Genomic DNA, 17,347 nt, shown 5'->3' on the forward strand with positions numbered 1-17,347 from the left:
GCTATCAAATGTATCTTCACTGGATATAGTCATGGTGTGAAGGGATCCAAGCTTTGGGATCCTATTGAACAAAAGATATTTCATTATAGAAATGTTATATTTAGAAAAACTAAGCTTTCTTTTGTTTCAGTGCAACCAAAAGAATATTTAAAGCAACAATAAAAAGATGAGAAAGAAAAAGTTGCAACATTCACAAAAACAATATTTAAAACAAAAATAAAAGATGAAAATAGTCTTTGGCATCTAAGATTCAAGAATTTATACTTTGCAGTACTAAACTTGCTTCACAAGAAAAAAATGGTCAAGATATTTTCCCTCATAGAGAAATTGGAAAAGGTGTGTTAAGGTTGCATCTTAGGAAAACAACATAGAGAATCATTTGTAGTAGGTATGCCAATGAGAGCCAAGAAATCTTTAGAGATCATCCATTCAGATTTGAGTGGACCAATGCAAACACCCTCCAATTGTGGAAGCAACTACTTCTTGACATGTATTAACAATTACTCAAGGAAAAAATGGGTCTACTTTCTAAAACATGAGGATGACATGTTCAATTTCTTAAATATTAGTTCAAGGATCTTGTTGGAAAGATAAATGGTCATTACATCAAAGCATTAAGAGCATATAAAGGTGGTGAATACATCTCAAATGAAATTTTGAAATTTTGTAAGCAATATAGAATTCAAAAGCAATTCACAACTAGAAATACACCTCAACAAAATGGAATAGCTAAAAGGAATAATAGAATAATAATGGAAATGGATAGAAGGATGATGAAAGAAAAACATTTTTCAAATGAGTATTTGGATGAAGCTGTATCATGTGCAGTCTATATAATGTATATATGTCCAACAAAGAGAGTGACAAATATGATTCTTGAAGAATTATGGACCAGAAGAAAGCATAATATTTCTCATATGAGAGTATTTGGATGTGTTCCATATGCACATTTTCTTGATGATTTGAGAAGAAAATAAAACACAAAGGAGAAAAGTGTATATTTGTTGGTTATAATGATAAGTCAAACACATACAAGCTATACAATCCAATCAGCAAAAAATTTATAATCTGAAGAGATGTGCAATTTGTAGAAGATGAAGCATGAGATGGACAATTGGGTCAAAAGACACCATCATCAAGCATTAGGACAACCCCAGGCTTATAAGACCATGCACCATCAAATGTGCAACAAACACCATCTTTAATTGGAACTCTTAATACTAATCCATCAAGTCCATAATCTATAAATCAAGCTTAAGGAGACAAAAAATCAAAAGTTTGAGAGACTTTTATGAGCAAGATAATGGTGAAAGTAGTGTAGATCAAACTTCTCTTTTTTCTTTATATTCACATGTTGATGACTCAATTCACTTTGAACATGCAATTAAAGAAGAAAAATGGCTTCATACAATGGATGTAGAAATTTATGCCATATAAAATAATCAAATGTGGGAGTTAGTGAATCTTCCACAAGGAAAAGAAGAGATTAGAGTAAAGTGGGTCTACAAGATGAAATTGAATGCAACTAGTGATGTTGGAAAACACAAAGAAAGGCTTATAGAAAAAGGCTATTCACAACAACTCGATATAGACTACAATGAGACATTTCCACTGATACTAGTTTGTTTAGACACCATGATGACTATATTAGCCATAGCAACTCAAAACAAGTGGGCAGTCTAACAAATGGATGTAAAATAAAAATTTCTCAATGGCTTCTTGGAAGAAGAGGTTTACTTGGAGCACCCACATGGGTATGAGATTATGGCTCATGGAAACAAGGTTTATAAGCTCAAGACTATGGGCTTAAACAAGCCCTAAGAGCATTGTATATCAGAATTGACAACTATCTTTTACAAAATGGCTTCAATAGGTGCAATACTAAGCCTACCTTATATAGTATGTCGAATGAACAAGTTGAGATCTTAATTCCTTGTTCATATGTTGATGACTTGATTTTATAGAGTGATTTATCAATTGATAGGTTTAAATTAGCAATGAAAAAAGAATTTTAGATGACACAATTGGGTTAAATGAAGTAATTTCTTGGTATTGAAGTCAGTCAAAATGAAAATTGTATGTTCATCTTTTAGGAAAAGTATGCTAATGAAGTTTTGAAAAGGTTTAATATGTTGAAATGCAAAACAACACCAACACCAATTTTCACGAGTTTGAAGATAAACCAAAATGACAAGTGATCTAATGTAAATCAAACTTTTAATAAGAACTTGTTGGGAGTCTCATATATCTAATAGCCACAAGGTCGAATATAATGTTTGGAATTCGTCTCATTTCAAGATTCATGAATTCTCCAAAAGTTTCTCATTGATAAGGAAGAAAACAAATTTTGAAATATATTAGTGAAACAATAAATTATGGAATACTCTATTCAAGATCAAAGGATTTCAAGCTAATAGGATATGCTAATAGTGATTATGCAGGATGCATTGATGATAGAAAGAGCACTTTAGGTTATGTCTTGCATTTTGGATCAAGTGTAGTATCATGGGCTTCAAAGAAACAATCAACTATCACTCTTTCATTAGCTTAAGCAGGGTATGTAGAAGCCACAAGTGCATCATGTCAAAAATTTGGATGAGAAGAATGTTGAAAGAGTTGAGATAATAAAAAGAGAATGCAATAAAGATATATTGTGACAATAATTTACCCATAACATTAACAAAGAATCTACTTTTTTCGCAAAAGAAGAAAACAAATCGACACAAGGTATCATTTCATCAGGGAGCTCATCACAAATGGCAATATTATTTTAGAACATTGTAGATCAAAGGATTAATATGATGGATCTTTACCAAACCATTGGGAAAGGAAAATTTTGTGCATCAAAGAGATTGATTAGGAATTGTAGATGGTAGTTGCAATTAAGGAGGGGTTTTGAAATTAATCTCACCTGCCCTAGCTACTTGATCATAGACTTCTTTTAATTCTCATTATTTTCTATCCCATCTAGTTGTCATTTAAATCTATAGAACAAGTTGTGGGGAGGAATAAATATGCACGTTATATATAAAAAGAGAACCAAAGAGAAGTAATATGTTTTTTCCAAGTTGTGGAGAGGAAGTAATATGCACACTATATATAAAAAGATGGTTTACTTGAAAAGCTGGTTAATACAAATGTTGAGTTGTAGAATGCTTATACACATGTACTGATTAGAATGAGACATTGCTATGTGGAATTAGATGGTAGAAATTTTTTTATTATTATCACAGCTAATAAATTGTATGAAAAAAAAAATACAACAGTCAAATTAATAATCAATATTACTAACAATTTTTATACATTAACAAATACAACAATATCATTTAATATATATAACACTAGAACTACCTTTACACCTTTTAAAAATACAACAATATCATTTAATATATGTAACACTAGAACTACCTTTACACCTTTCAAAAGTACAACAATATCATTTAATATATGTAACACTAGAACGACCTTTACACGTTTACACCTAGCAATGTGTCCGTCTTTCGACCGGCACAAAGGAATTGACTATGTAATACACGCGTGTTTACAAATGACTTGATTTCATCCATCCCGTCACGAAACCTTACAAACGTTTCCGTCATAGAGAAACAGAAAATTTTGCCCTATTGTTACGGTGCCAATAGTCTTCTCTCCGTCTTTCGACCCTCGCAACAGACTCGAATTATTCAATACACACGTTTACAAATGGCTTGCCTTCAACGATCCTTCACGAATAATTACAAAGAACGCGCGAATGAGGAAAGAAGTCAAGTTCTGAACTCATATACGGCCTACCCTGTTTGATTTCTATTTAAATTCGAACTCATATATGGCCTATCTGTTTGATTTCTATTTAAATTCGAACTCATATACGGCCTACTCTGTTTGATTTCTAATTAAATTCCAAGATGTATAAAAAACACTACATAGAAGCGATCATTGAGCAAATTATAAACACAATGGTTGTTGAATTGGCAACGAAGTATTTGTTGCTAGCAATTACTGTGATTATTTCAGCGCATTCCTGCAATTCATTTGCGGTGAATGGTGGAGACACACTTGTCATAGGGGCTTCGCTCACTCGATATCAAACCCTAGTTTCCAAGAATGGAACGTTTGCATTGGGATTTTTCAGTCCCAAAGGAACGAACAATTGGTATGTTGGCATCTGGTATGCCTCACTATCTCAGAAGACCATTGTTTGGGTGGCCAACAGAGACAATCCTGTCACGAAGATGCCCGGAGTTTTGGAACATTCAAGTGATGGTAATCTCAGATTGTTTGACGGAGACGGTCTGTTGGTTTGGTCAACTGAGGTTGGGCAAAGAGGATCACGAGCTGTGATAACGGATTCTGGTAATTTCATTGTGCTGGGTGATGCTCAGAACAAGTCAGCGATTGTTTGGGAGAGTTTTGCGCATCCGACAGATACATATTTGCCTGGCATGAAGCTGTGGAAAGGAATGGCGCCCCTCACTTCCTGGATGAGCTCCTCTAATCCTGCAACTGGGCTCTTCTCTTGCCGAATGGACACGGCTCCAGGAAAGTCAGAGTTGCTGTTATTGTTTAACAACACGGTTCCATACCAGTCCAGTGGAGAATACATTCGACCAAATTATTTTACCAAGCTTCCATACTTGAAAGGTGAGAAGAAAATGCAGGTGTCATGTGTGAGGCTGTCCCCTTCAAGAATATATATTAGTTATGTTGTATACCCGATGGATCATATGATCACAGGGCGTTTTGTGTTAAATGAGAACGGCGAATTACAAATCTACTTCTTGATGGACGATAATAGCTGGAGTCTGAGGTGGTCGACATACCGAGGTCAATGTAGTGAATTTGAAATCTGTGGGGCGTACGGACTCTGCAATCCTAACAATGTGTGCAGTTGTGTCCAGGGCTTCAAGCCCAAGAACGGCTCTCCAGGTTGGTGGTCAAACGGGTGTGTTAGGCGAACACCCCTGCATTGCTCTGTCTCAGAGGGCACGACTGACGGTTTCTTTGAAGCGAAGAACCAATACTTGTCCGAAAAAGAAGCCGTCTTATACAAGATCGGGCGGACACAGGAAGGCTGCCGAGCTGCTTGTCTCAGCAATTGCTCCTGCACAGCCTACGCTTTTTCTACTTCTGATCTACCTGTCTGTAGATTGTGGTTTGGTAATTTACTAGGAATGAGCGTTAAGTCTGAGGACAAATCTGTCTTTGTTAGATTGGCTGCTTCTGAGTTGCTGCACTTGACATCAGAGAAAAGCCACAAAGCCCCTGTACTTGCTATTTTACTTTCTGTGGCCGCATCCTTTCTTGCTGTATCGGCTCTCCTGTCGGGCGCCTTTCTTCTCCGGAAACGCCGAAGATTGAGGAAGAAAAACGTGGCTGAGGAGGTACCAGTGTCGCTCAAAAAGGTCAGTTACAAAGAGCTGCAAATCGCAACGGAGAACTTCAAGCATAAGCTGGGTAGCGGAGCTTTCGGCTCCGTGTTCAAAGGAACTCTGCCAGACGGCACGTCTGTTGCGGTGAAGAGATTAGAGGGTTACACGCAAGCAGAGAAGCAATTCCGTGCTGAAATAATCACCACTGGAAGAATACATCATGTGAATCTGGTCAGACTGTGGGGATTCTGCGTGGAAAATTCAGAAAGGTTACTGGTGTACGTCTACGTGCCCAACGGCTCCCTAAATTCTTTTCTCTTCTCTCGGACGGGAGATGTGCAGAAGGTGTTGGACTGGAAGACCCGGTTCAAAATCGCAATGGGCACTGCACGAGGATTAGTTTATCTTCATGAGGAATGCAGGGATCGTATCATTCACTGCGATATTAAGCCTGAGAACATTCTGTTGGACGAGGACTTCAGCCCCAAGATAGCTGATTTTGGATTGGCAAAGTTGATTGGCAGAGATTTCAGCCGCGTACTGACCACCACAAGAGGAACTCGTGGGTACTTGGCCCCCGAGTGGATCTCTGGCCTGCCAATCACTCCCAAAGTGGATGTATACAGTTTTGGTATGACGTTGCTAGAAATTATATCCGGTCGTAGAAATCTGGATTTCAGGGTGGAGGAAAGTAGGTTGTACTTTCCTACGTGGGCTTCATCTCAGATTCAGAGGGGGAACGTAATGGGCATTGTGGAGGCAAGGATAGCGAGCGAGGCCGACATCGAGGAGGTTAGAAGAGCCGCTGTGGTGGCTGCGCTGTGCATTCAAGACGACGAGAATGAGAGGCCGAGCATGGGGGAAGTCGTGAAGATTTTGGAAGGAACGATTGAGGCTCCTATGCCACAGATACCGAGGTCTCTTCAAGTCATGTTAGTAGATCAGATAGACGACAACAATGATAGTTCGAACGGCTTAAACATCACACACTAAGGCTTGATTCCTAGTGCAAAAGTGTTAAATAGTCAAAGTTTGACTTACTTTTCCAGGCTTAATTTCTTCCTTAGTGTCTGATGTTTAAGGCTGGCCGTAGATAGCTGTTAAAGCCATCTTTCCTTATCGAGTGGTTACATAGCCCCAAAACTGTAGTCAGTTTCCCCGAGAAGGTTCATGCTAAATATGTATGTGAAAAACATGATTCCACGTTTATTAATTATCTTATAATTTTTCAATCACAATTAAGGTTCGTTTGTTTGCTGTAGTTGAATTGAAATAGGTAGGAACAAATTTTTTAAAATCAATCTTTAGTCTCGATTTAGAATTGATTTTGAATTTTTATTTTGATTGAAATAAAGATTTGTTAATTCCATCTCACGAGGTTGAAATTAGAATTAAATTAACTTTTTATTTTTATTTTTCCTTTTTAACAAAATCTAATTTCGAATTCACCAATTCAGCATTTGACAAATTCCCACGGATTTATTCCCTGTGAAATTCTGATTGACCAGCAGAGTATCAGTAGGATTTGCAAAGGTATCCCAAACAATTACTGAACTGCTACTCTGCAGTACAAAGTTCCCATCATCTTGCATATCTGCAGATGACACCCCTTTATTCGATGTGTTTGTCTCCCAAACTATTAATGTCCCATTACTTAAAACTAGATTGGCATCTCTTTGTAAGGTGAAGTTAGTCCTTCTCCAACTTGAATCGTCGATGTTAGCAAATCTGATGCCCACAACATAGAATTTCTTGGTGAAACCCTAAACTCAAATTCTTGCTTGTGGATTGCCGAGATTGCTGTTGGGCTGAAGTAGAGAGCCTAAGTCTTGCCCCTAGCTCCCCTGCTCCCTCTGCAAACATACCCTGAATGAATACACCAACAATACATAATATTGGGATTCCCATAATGTGATCCTTACCGCTGGCGGTTCCAAGCTACCAATCCTTCTTTGACCCTCCTTTTTAATATATGGGATTCACTGTAAATGCCTGATCTTTGGTCGTACTCTCTAGGATTGAATTGACTGAACAGTTTTTAATTGTCAAATAAAAAACTGTACAAGAATGTATCCCTCCAATTGCGACATCCAAGCAAGCAATACTACTTCAATCCTCCTATTTATGGGACTTGACTGAAGATTGTTGCTACAGTCTAAGCCAAACGTAAATATGAATTTTCCAATTTGAAATATTAAAAACAAATGAGTTGAAAATCTGTCATCTTCTGAAGATTCGATACATTTAATAATTATTTTATACAATAATTCTCCAAGGCAACATTAGAATATGAACAATCTCGATGGTATATACGAGTCGTCGTTGGTGGCGTGGATGATTTAAAAAATATTACAATAGGTCAAATTAGACGTCTATAATATTATGTACTTTCTAGAATTGTGACTTGACTTACCTTCTAGTTGTTAGTCCCTGCCTATCAGGGTACTAATGTTTTCATTTGACCCCTCTATTAATTTGTACAATTTGCATTTTAAAGTTTGAAAAGACTTTATTTTTAAATTAATTTATTTTCACTAATTTCTGTTTTTCAATTGGTTCTTTTCAATTTTTTTGGGGTTTTAATTATTTTTGTCAATTCAAAATTTTGAAACAAAAATATAACAGTAATGGTACATTAATTATATTGTCAGGTGAAGATAACGTGCATTACAATTTACCCTCTGATGCACTTACACATGTTTGGATGCCAGGAACGCTAGTCAAAATCAACACCCACTCAACGTGAGATCTTCAATGACAGACAAACTGACCGCCAATAGTAACAAGGAAATCTGACCTTCAGTCTCTACACATTAATGTAAAAGGCATACTGAATTAAAGGTCTAATTGGGCACTGTGTAAGTTGAAGGGAGCCACATACATGGGAAAAGATGGGTCAACTAGCTCCACGCGATTCAGGCAGAAAGACATGAACTAGTGCCTTGGGAGGATGGAGAGACACGTGCCTTCCACCTTTTCCCTTATTTCTCACTTCCAATCGCCTCTAAAGGCCGCCAACATTTCAGAGATCAACTTCCGAAAAAAACCGCCTCACGTGCCAAGAGGATGGCTTGGAAGAAAATGCAAGGGGTTAGAAAAGAGTGTAGGGGATTAAATAAGTTGGTTAGATAGGGTTAATAAATGTTAGTTTAGAATTTAGTAGATGATTTTAGTTAATAGATACGAGTTAGTGTTAGAAATGTTAATAAATTTGGTTGTAGATTTTTTTTAGGGTTGATATTGACTAAGTCGATAGGGTGAGATCTATTAGATTTCCACAATCCATGCTAATGTTGCTCACAAATTTCTGGATTTGATTGTGTACAATTTTTTACATCAAATCCAAAAATTTGTGAGCAACAAGTCGATAGGGTGTTAGAATGGGGAAAAAAGAAAAGTATATGATTAGATGGTGGATTTAGATAATTAAAATATTTCAAATTTAGTTTTAGAAAGTAGTTACATAAATATATTAGAATATCTAGTTAATAAAGTGATATTAATATATAAGCGTTATTATATAAGAATGAATGTATATTATAGCGGGCATATCAAATTGTACATGTGTTAATGTTGGATTATTATGTCATTAAAGTTTATTTGTTAATGTTGGATTATTATGGCATACCTAGATGAACCGATAGGAACATTCTAGAGAAAAATGTCCACCGATGGAAGTAACAGTGATACTTGAATTTCACACGCCCAAGGAAAAATGAAAACATCATTATTTTATGTCATGATAAATAAATTGATAACCTAACTAAATCAACGTAAATACATAATATATTATTTAGTTTAAATTGATATACATTTATAGGTATATTCTTTTTTTTAATGTTTTAAATTTATGAAATTAAATTCATTTTAATACAGTTTTTTTCAAATAAATTAGTCATTTTTAGCATTAAAATTAAAAGGTTAAAATGTTATTATTATTTTAAAAATGTTTTATAACAAATTTAATTTCTGGATGTAATAAAATATTTCTTTAAGAAAAATGCGAGCAAAAAATGGCAGGAAAAAAGTGAAATACGAAATTGGAAAAAAAGCAGAGATATCGAATCAACTTAAAACCCACAGATTTGAAACACCATTATAATCCACAAAATGCAGGATAGCAATTGGCAGTTGCAAATTATCCAAACCCCAACAACAGAGTAGAAAACCCTAGACTCAGGGTAAATGCTAATCTTGTAAGTTGCAAAAATACGCAAGGTCATGAGGAAACAACAACTAATGGGAATCATATCACCACATCTAACAAATTTGAAATTTTATTAGATAGAAATGTTCACTAAATTAACTCTTTCAAGGAGATTGTGGAAGCACATGAAAACAAAAGGCATGAGATCTTAAACAAAGGAAAAAAATGAAGAATATCCACCAAAGGCAGAGGAAGGATGGAAAATTTTTCAAAGGAAAAAAAAAGGTACCGAATCAAAGCCAAAATCACCAGTCTTTCCAGAAAGAGCAAAAATGGCCAAATCATAAAAAAGGCCAAAGACATGAGATTCAAACTAGACGAAATGGATTCAATATAGAATGCAAAAAGAAAAAGAAGAAAGGTAAAGCAATATTGCCATCGCTTTACATTTTCGAGGCTAACCGTACGGCAAAAGGGCTGCAACAAATTTTGAAGGAAAAAATGGAACCTGAACCATTGACGGTCGAACACCAAAAATAGTATATCCCTCCACATAAGCGGAGTATGGAATCTTTGAAACTAACAAAAACAGAGGAAAAATAGCCGTTAGATAGAAGCTTTTTCGATACACTGATTATTAGTGACATGTTCATAGAGGAACGATGGCAAGAATGTGAAGAAAGAGGGCTTTATGTAGTCTGGAATGGCCCTAGCAAATATATCCCCAACTTAAAAAGGAGGATTGAGAAATATTGCCAGGACCAGGTAAGTATAAGTTTCTTTGCAAAACGTTCATTATTCATTCTCTGTAAATCAATGCGAACTAGGAACTTATTAGCCAAAATATCGAATTGTTTTTATAAAGGATTTTTAGTTAACTTTACAAAATGGGAATCTAATTGGTCTGAAGAAAAACCTAACAAAATTGCTTACTAGTTAAAATGTAAAAATTTCCCTCCGAAAATTAAACATTTTAAAACCTTACCCAAAATAGGAAATTTCTTAGGTAATTTAATTGGAATAGAATCTGATTATTACAAAGAAAGCACCATCAAATTCTTGGTAGAATCAAATTCCAAACCTACAAAACCTATAATTAAAAAATTAATCACAAATAGATCAATTTTTAACCTAGAATTTTTAACCTATGAGGGAGAATGCTCTGGCATAATTATTCCTAGCACGAAAGTTGGCTTTAAAGCTACAAACATTAAATATACGCTCAGCTTCATCAATCAAAGAAAGGGAACTAATAATGAAGTACCAGATGAGAATTTACATAAAAATTCTAAAGTAGAAGAACATCCCATAGAGCAGTCAAAGGCCTCTCAGGAAGGGATAATAGATAAAAATCTCAGAGAACATGAGGCAATAGATCAATATATTCTATCAGCAATAAATAAATGTACTAAATGCATAACCAATTTTGAGGAATTGGAGACTAACAAGAAAAAATGCAATGCACTAAATTATGAAATTGCAATCACTCAAAGTGATATTGAAGACTTGTTAGTTATCTCAGAGAAAATGCATAGAGAACATTGCATTATTTGGGAGGATACTCGGATTATAAATTCCCTAAATCAAAAAGAGGACAGTCAGGAGCCATTGGAGATTGAGGGCTTGCAAATAGAAATAGAAGAATACACAGAATCTCTAAAAAACATAGAAACCCCTAATCAAAATTCAGCTAAAATCCCAGCAACAGATGATGAACAATGGAACAATATAACAATTCACAAAAAGAATAAGAAAAAAAGTTATAAATTCTGGAAAACCCTAATGGATGGCACAGATATATTTGAAGAATTGGGAAGAAGTCAAACAAAAGACATTGATAAGAAAACAATGAAGAATATACCTAAAATAGTAGAGATTTTAACAGAAGCAGGTCTATCAGAAAGAGAGGTAGATGCAATAAAAATGGGACTTGAATCCAATACACCAAACAAGGAAGAAATGGATAATACTGAAGCTAATCATACTCCTAATTTGGCAAGAAGAGTGAAATTAGAAGAAGGAAAATGGAGCTCTGAAATAGAGGAGGATGAATTAACTGATCATCTCATTAATAACCTACTAATGGATGAACTAGAAAGTAATGACGATGAAAACAAATAGAACACTACATAGGTTTTGGGAATATCAACCAATGAAGAAGACTGTAATCACCCTAAATGTGGAAAAATAAAAAGTAGAAGGGGGAGAAAATATCTTAAAGAATTAAGAGAAGTAGCAGGACAAGCTAGAGAATAGAAAAAAATTAATGATTTACTAAAAGTAGGGAAGGGGAAGAGCCTTCCCAATTTGTAATGAAGATCACTTCCTGGAATGCTAGAGGGCTAAATACCCCTAGCAAAAAAAGGCTATTAAAACAAAATTTAATAGCTTTTGAGTCAGAAATTATACTCATTCAGGAAACTAAATTAGATATTGCAGAAAGCACTAAACTGGGACAAAGATTAAGACAATGGCAGTTAGGCTTCAAAGAATCTATGGGAGCTTCAGGAGGACTCGAAATAATTTGGAATCCTCGGAAAGTCAACCTAACTATAATAAATAAAAACTCTAATTGGATAAGCAGCAGAGTGACAAGCCTAAAAAATAATGTTAAATTTCTACTAATTAATATCTATGGTCCCATTCCCTCTATGGACAAAATTATAGTATGGCAGGAGATCAGTGCCTTTCTCTCTAATCATCCAGAAATGACACTATTCTTAGGACGAGACTTTAATGCAATAATGACAAAGGGAGAAAAGTATGGTGGAAATCAAGTGTTATCATAGATAAACAGGGACTTTAAATGTTGGGCAGAAAAGAATATGCTGACAGATATACCAACAAAAAATGGAATATTCACATGGAACAACAGAAGAAAAGACTTCAACTACATTGTTGAAAGATTAGACAGATTCCTAGTTAAAGGGGATTTAAGCAGCTTTGGCATGGATATTATGGCAAAGATTCTCCCAATATCAAGATCCGATCATTTTCCTATAACTCTTCATATCTTAGAACCCAACAAACCAATCAGAAATGCCTTTAAATGTGAAAAAATGTGGTTCTTAGACACAACATTTATGGTACAAATTAAGAAATGGTGGGAAGCAGATAAGACGCAAGGATAAAAAATGTTCTGCTTGATAACAAAAATGAAAAACCTAAAAAATAAAATAAAAGAATGGAATAAAGAACACTTTAAAAATATTTTTACAACAAAACTTGAAATAGAAGAAGAACTAAAAAATCTCAAAATTGAAGTAATCAGAAAAGGCATGGATAATAACAAATATATAAAAGAAAAAGAATTAATGATTAAAAAAGAAGAAATATTAGCAAAATAAGAAATATTCTGGCATCAGAAATCAAGAGAAAAATGGCTAGAAGAAGGGGACAGAAACACAAAATTCTTTCATAACAGTTCTCTTCATAATAGAAATCTTAGACTTATAACACATATGAAAAAAACATAAGGAAACATAACCTCGGAACCTCCAAAGATCACTAAGGAAATAATCAAGTATTTTCAAGATTGTCTCAATAATAATGAAACATCTCACCTTACTGCTCAGAAAGGAATGCTCTGAAATATTCCCAAAATTATCTCAGATGATGAAAAAAAATTCTTAAATAAACCTTTCACTTTGGAGGAAATTAGGGCTGCCCTCTTTAGCATGAACCCAGACAAATCCCCCAGCCCGGATGGATTCCAAGCCTTCTTTTATCAAAAATGTTGGGATATTATCGGGGAAGACCTATGGGCTGCCATAGAAGCCACTAGAAATGGGAGTCACATTCTCAAAGAAATTAATCACACTTTCTTGACATTGATACCAAAAAATAGTAATGTTGAAACCCTTGGGGACTATAGACCTATTGCTCTCTGCAATACTATCTATAAAATCCTATCAAAAGCCCTTGCCGCTTGGCTCAAAACTCTTTTACCTAAAATAATATCGGAAGAACAAATTGGTTTTATGCCGAGAAAATCCATAATTGATGGAATATCAATTATACAGGAAACTATTCACTCTGCAAAGACTAACAGAGAAACATGTATGTTCCTCAAATTAGATATCAAAAAAGCATATGATAAAGTAGACTGGTGATTCTTATGTAAGACTATGGAGAATTTTGGATTCTCAAAAAGATGGATAAATCTCATCTATCAATGCATAGCTACACCAAAATTCTCAATACTTATAAATGGAACTCCTGAAGGTTTCTTCAGTGCTTCAAGAGGCATTCAACAAGGAGACCCAATTTCACCCTTCCTCTTTATTATAATGGCTGAAACTTTGGGTAGAACAACCAAACAAGCTCAAATTCAATCCAAAATTCAACGCATCCTAGTAATAGATAATGTTAAAAATACAACTCATCAACAATTTGCAGATGATATTATTATGGCTGGTCTTAGCACAATCAGTGAAGCCAAGAGTTACAAAACCATCCTAGATAATTACACAAAAGCATCGGGACAAAAAATCAATGCAGAAAAATCTAAAATTTTCTTTCTGAACACATCAAATAATCAGGAAGATCAAATATGTAATTTATTAGGGTTTAAAAAAGGAAAATTTCCATGTAAATATCTAGGGATATACTTAGGAAATGAGCAAAAACAAAATCCAGGTTGGCAAGATGTCCTCACCAAAATTAACAAACACACTGATAGTTGGAATGGAAAATGGTTAACAAAAGCCGACAGAACAACTAAAATCAAAGCAGTCCTAACAACACTTCCAACATATCAATTATCTTGTCTACCAATCCCTAAAAACACTAATAAAAAAATTGAAGCTAAACTAAGAAACTTCTTTTGGAATGGGACCGAAAATAAAAAGAAAGCAACCTTAATTAGATGGGAAAATATCTGTCGACCAAAGAATATTGGAGAATTAGGTATTAAAAATCTTGAATGGAAAAATGAAGCATTAGTGGCTAAATTGGCATGGCGCATGTTTCAGGACAAGGACAGCAAATGGTCCAGAATCCTCTACAATAAATACCTGAATCTTGATGATCCAACCTCCTTATTCAGAATAAAAAAGCCTCCCCGAGGATTAGTTTTTTGGAATTTTCTGACAAAGTGCCATTATATCATCTCTAAATATGCAACCTGGGACATTGGAAATGGCAATAATGCCCTATTTTGGGAAGATTCCTAGAATGGTCTTCCTCGTCTTGACACTTACAACATTTCCAATCAAACAATAAACCTCCTCAAAGAAAGATGGGGAACAAAAGTAAGAGATCGTGTGGACCACGATCCATCAAATGAGGACAATCCATGGAAATGGAAACCCCTATCCAACATAAACACACCTATAATTGATCAATCCAAACTAGAAGGAATCCTTCAAGACCGTAGAATACATCTAACCAACAAAGAGGATAAATTAAGAGGGGCTCTATCTAATGACAAAACATACAAAGTTAAAGAAGGATACAATGTGATCCTCAATTCCCAAAGATGGGAGGAAATAAATATCCCCATGAATCTCTATTGGGACCCTACCATTTTGCCCAGTGTAGGAATCTTCTTATGGGTGGCTCTTGAAAACCGTATACTCACTACTGATAGAATAAATAAAATGGGCTTCCAAGGTCCCTCTAGATACTCTCTTTGTAAAAATAATAATGAAACAGTTAATCATATACTTTATCAATGCAACTTCTCCAATGAATGATGGCATAGGATTAAGAGAAAACTCAGCTGGACATCGCCCCTTCCCGAGACTTGGAAGGACCATATAGACAGATGGCCTAAAAGTAGAGAGATAAACATTTACAATAAAATTTGGAATTTCACTCCAACAATTGTAACTTGGGAACTATGGAAAGAGAGAAATAGAAGAATATTCAAAAACACCGAAATGTCAATTTTTCAATTAGTCAATAAAATGGAAGTAGCCATAACTGAAGTCTTAAATAATTACCTCAAAAATACTCCTAAACTAGAAGGTACTTTTACATCTTGGGATGCAGAAATTAAAAAATACTGGCCCCAATTTATTAATCCTCCGTTATATTACAATTCTAAGAATACCTTAGCGCGAAAAGAGTGTAGATGGGAACCTCTCCCTCAAGGATGGACAAAACTCAATTTTTATGGAGCTTCCTAAGGAAACCCAGGGGTATCTAGATTAGGGTTTATCCTAAGAGATCACTTGGGACAATGGCTCATCAAAAAAGCAAAACCCCTAGGCATAACAACCAATAACATGGTAGAGCTTGAGGCAATAAACGAAGGAATTTCATTCTGTAATAAACATAAAATTAAAAAATTATTAATTGAAGGAGATTCAAAAATCATTCTAAATGCCTTAAGGAAAAGATCTACCTCGAATTGGAAAATCAACTCTAAATTAGAAGAAGTAAATAAAAAAATAGTTAATTTAGAAGAAGTTATTATTCAACATATCTACCGAGAAGGAAATAGTGAGGCCGATAAGTTGGCTAATGAAGGAGCAGATGGCAAAGAGATCTATTTACTTAATCAAATAATAAATTAATAAATTAATATTTACAAGAACCCTATTGGAAATTCTCAAGTTCTATGTACTTCAGCACATATAAATATATATTCATATAAGGAAAATATATATTGATATATTAATACAATTATATCTATGTATAGAAGGATATATGAAAATATAAATCTGGCCTAGAGTACATAGATTCTTACACCCCTTACATTAATCTCATAAGCTATAAATTAATCCTTGTCCACTAAAATAATAACTTTAAATGGAAGTAACTAGTTATCGTATTTAGAATACATAAATTCAAGTACAAAGATTTATATAAGGTTAGTTAATTCCAATTCTATGAATAACATCGAATATATAGAATGTCTTAACCAATGACATCACAAGCCTAACTTAAGAGAAATTTTTCAGCATTTGAATTCTCAAGAAGCTTGCATGGAACCTTCTTGAACTTCTAGAAGTTCCTCAAGTTCTGTAGAACCCTCGGCCCTCTCTATTAGCTTAAATCACCATCCCATGTATTCTTCCACCTTCTCTCAGCTGAAACAATGGAGGCATTCATAAGCCTGTACCATGCAATTGAAAATCAAATGATGGCCTATCATGGTGTCCAGAGGGAAACCAGTAGAAATAGATTAATATTGTTTGCACTCTCATTTTGAACTCCATAGATCTAGCTAGATAGTTTCAAATTTTGATTAGAATATATTAGGTTTTCCAAAGTAATAGCTCTTTAAAACTCTGAAGAATAAAGGTCGCTGGAAATATGGTTCAAATATATGAATCTGTGAGTATCTAAATAGGTAATTAGTATATGTTTGTGCTGATTATCTATTAGAAACTCTCTCTTCTATGGCAATTTTCTTTGAGCCTTGCTCTTTACTCGAATAAAATAATCTTATGGGACTGCTAAATCACAGAATGACCAGATGATTCTAATATTATGTTTCATCCAACCCAATGTGGCATATTTATACCAAGTTGTAGATCATCTTTGTTCCTTTCACTGGTTTCCTTCTCTTCCTGTGTTAATTGTAACTCAAGCTCATGATTCTTACTGAAAGGTTTATATGTGGATAGCAATACCCTGTCTGTGTAAATTCACTAACAGCCTATAGAAACCCCTCCTTGTCTTCATCTTTTACTTCTATCCAGCCCTTTTCTTCAGCAAATAGTCTCTACTTAATATTGTATTCAAAGCTTAACAATACAGTAGGGATTTGGTAATGACTATGCAGCCTATAAAAAGTGGTACATGGGTAAGTGCACAAAGTTGTGGTGCCAAAAGGGGGTTATAAGTGGATACCTTTTTCCTGAAATCTAAAAATTTTGAA

General features: G+C 34.7%; 1 pseudogene across 1 annotated transcript; it reads left to right on the forward strand.

Annotated features, from left to right (window-relative positions):
- Positions 1-3,918: 3,918 nt before the first annotated feature.
- Positions 3,919-6,607, forward strand: LOC149536525 (G-type lectin S-receptor-like serine/threonine-protein kinase At2g19130 pseudogene; annotated as a pseudogene). The gene has a single exon (XR_016357593.1). The product of XR_016357593.1 is annotated as a G-type lectin S-receptor-like serine/threonine-protein kinase At2g19130 pseudogene (transcript).
- Positions 6,608-17,347: the final 10,740 nt, after the last annotated feature.

Source organism: Cupressus sempervirens, chromosome 10 (assembly GCF_028749045.1).
Source record: "Cupressus sempervirens isolate cs-2001-9-10 chromosome 10, ASM2874904v1, whole genome shotgun sequence".
Taxonomy (NCBI): Eukaryota; Viridiplantae; Streptophyta; class Pinopsida; order Cupressales; family Cupressaceae; genus Cupressus; species Cupressus sempervirens.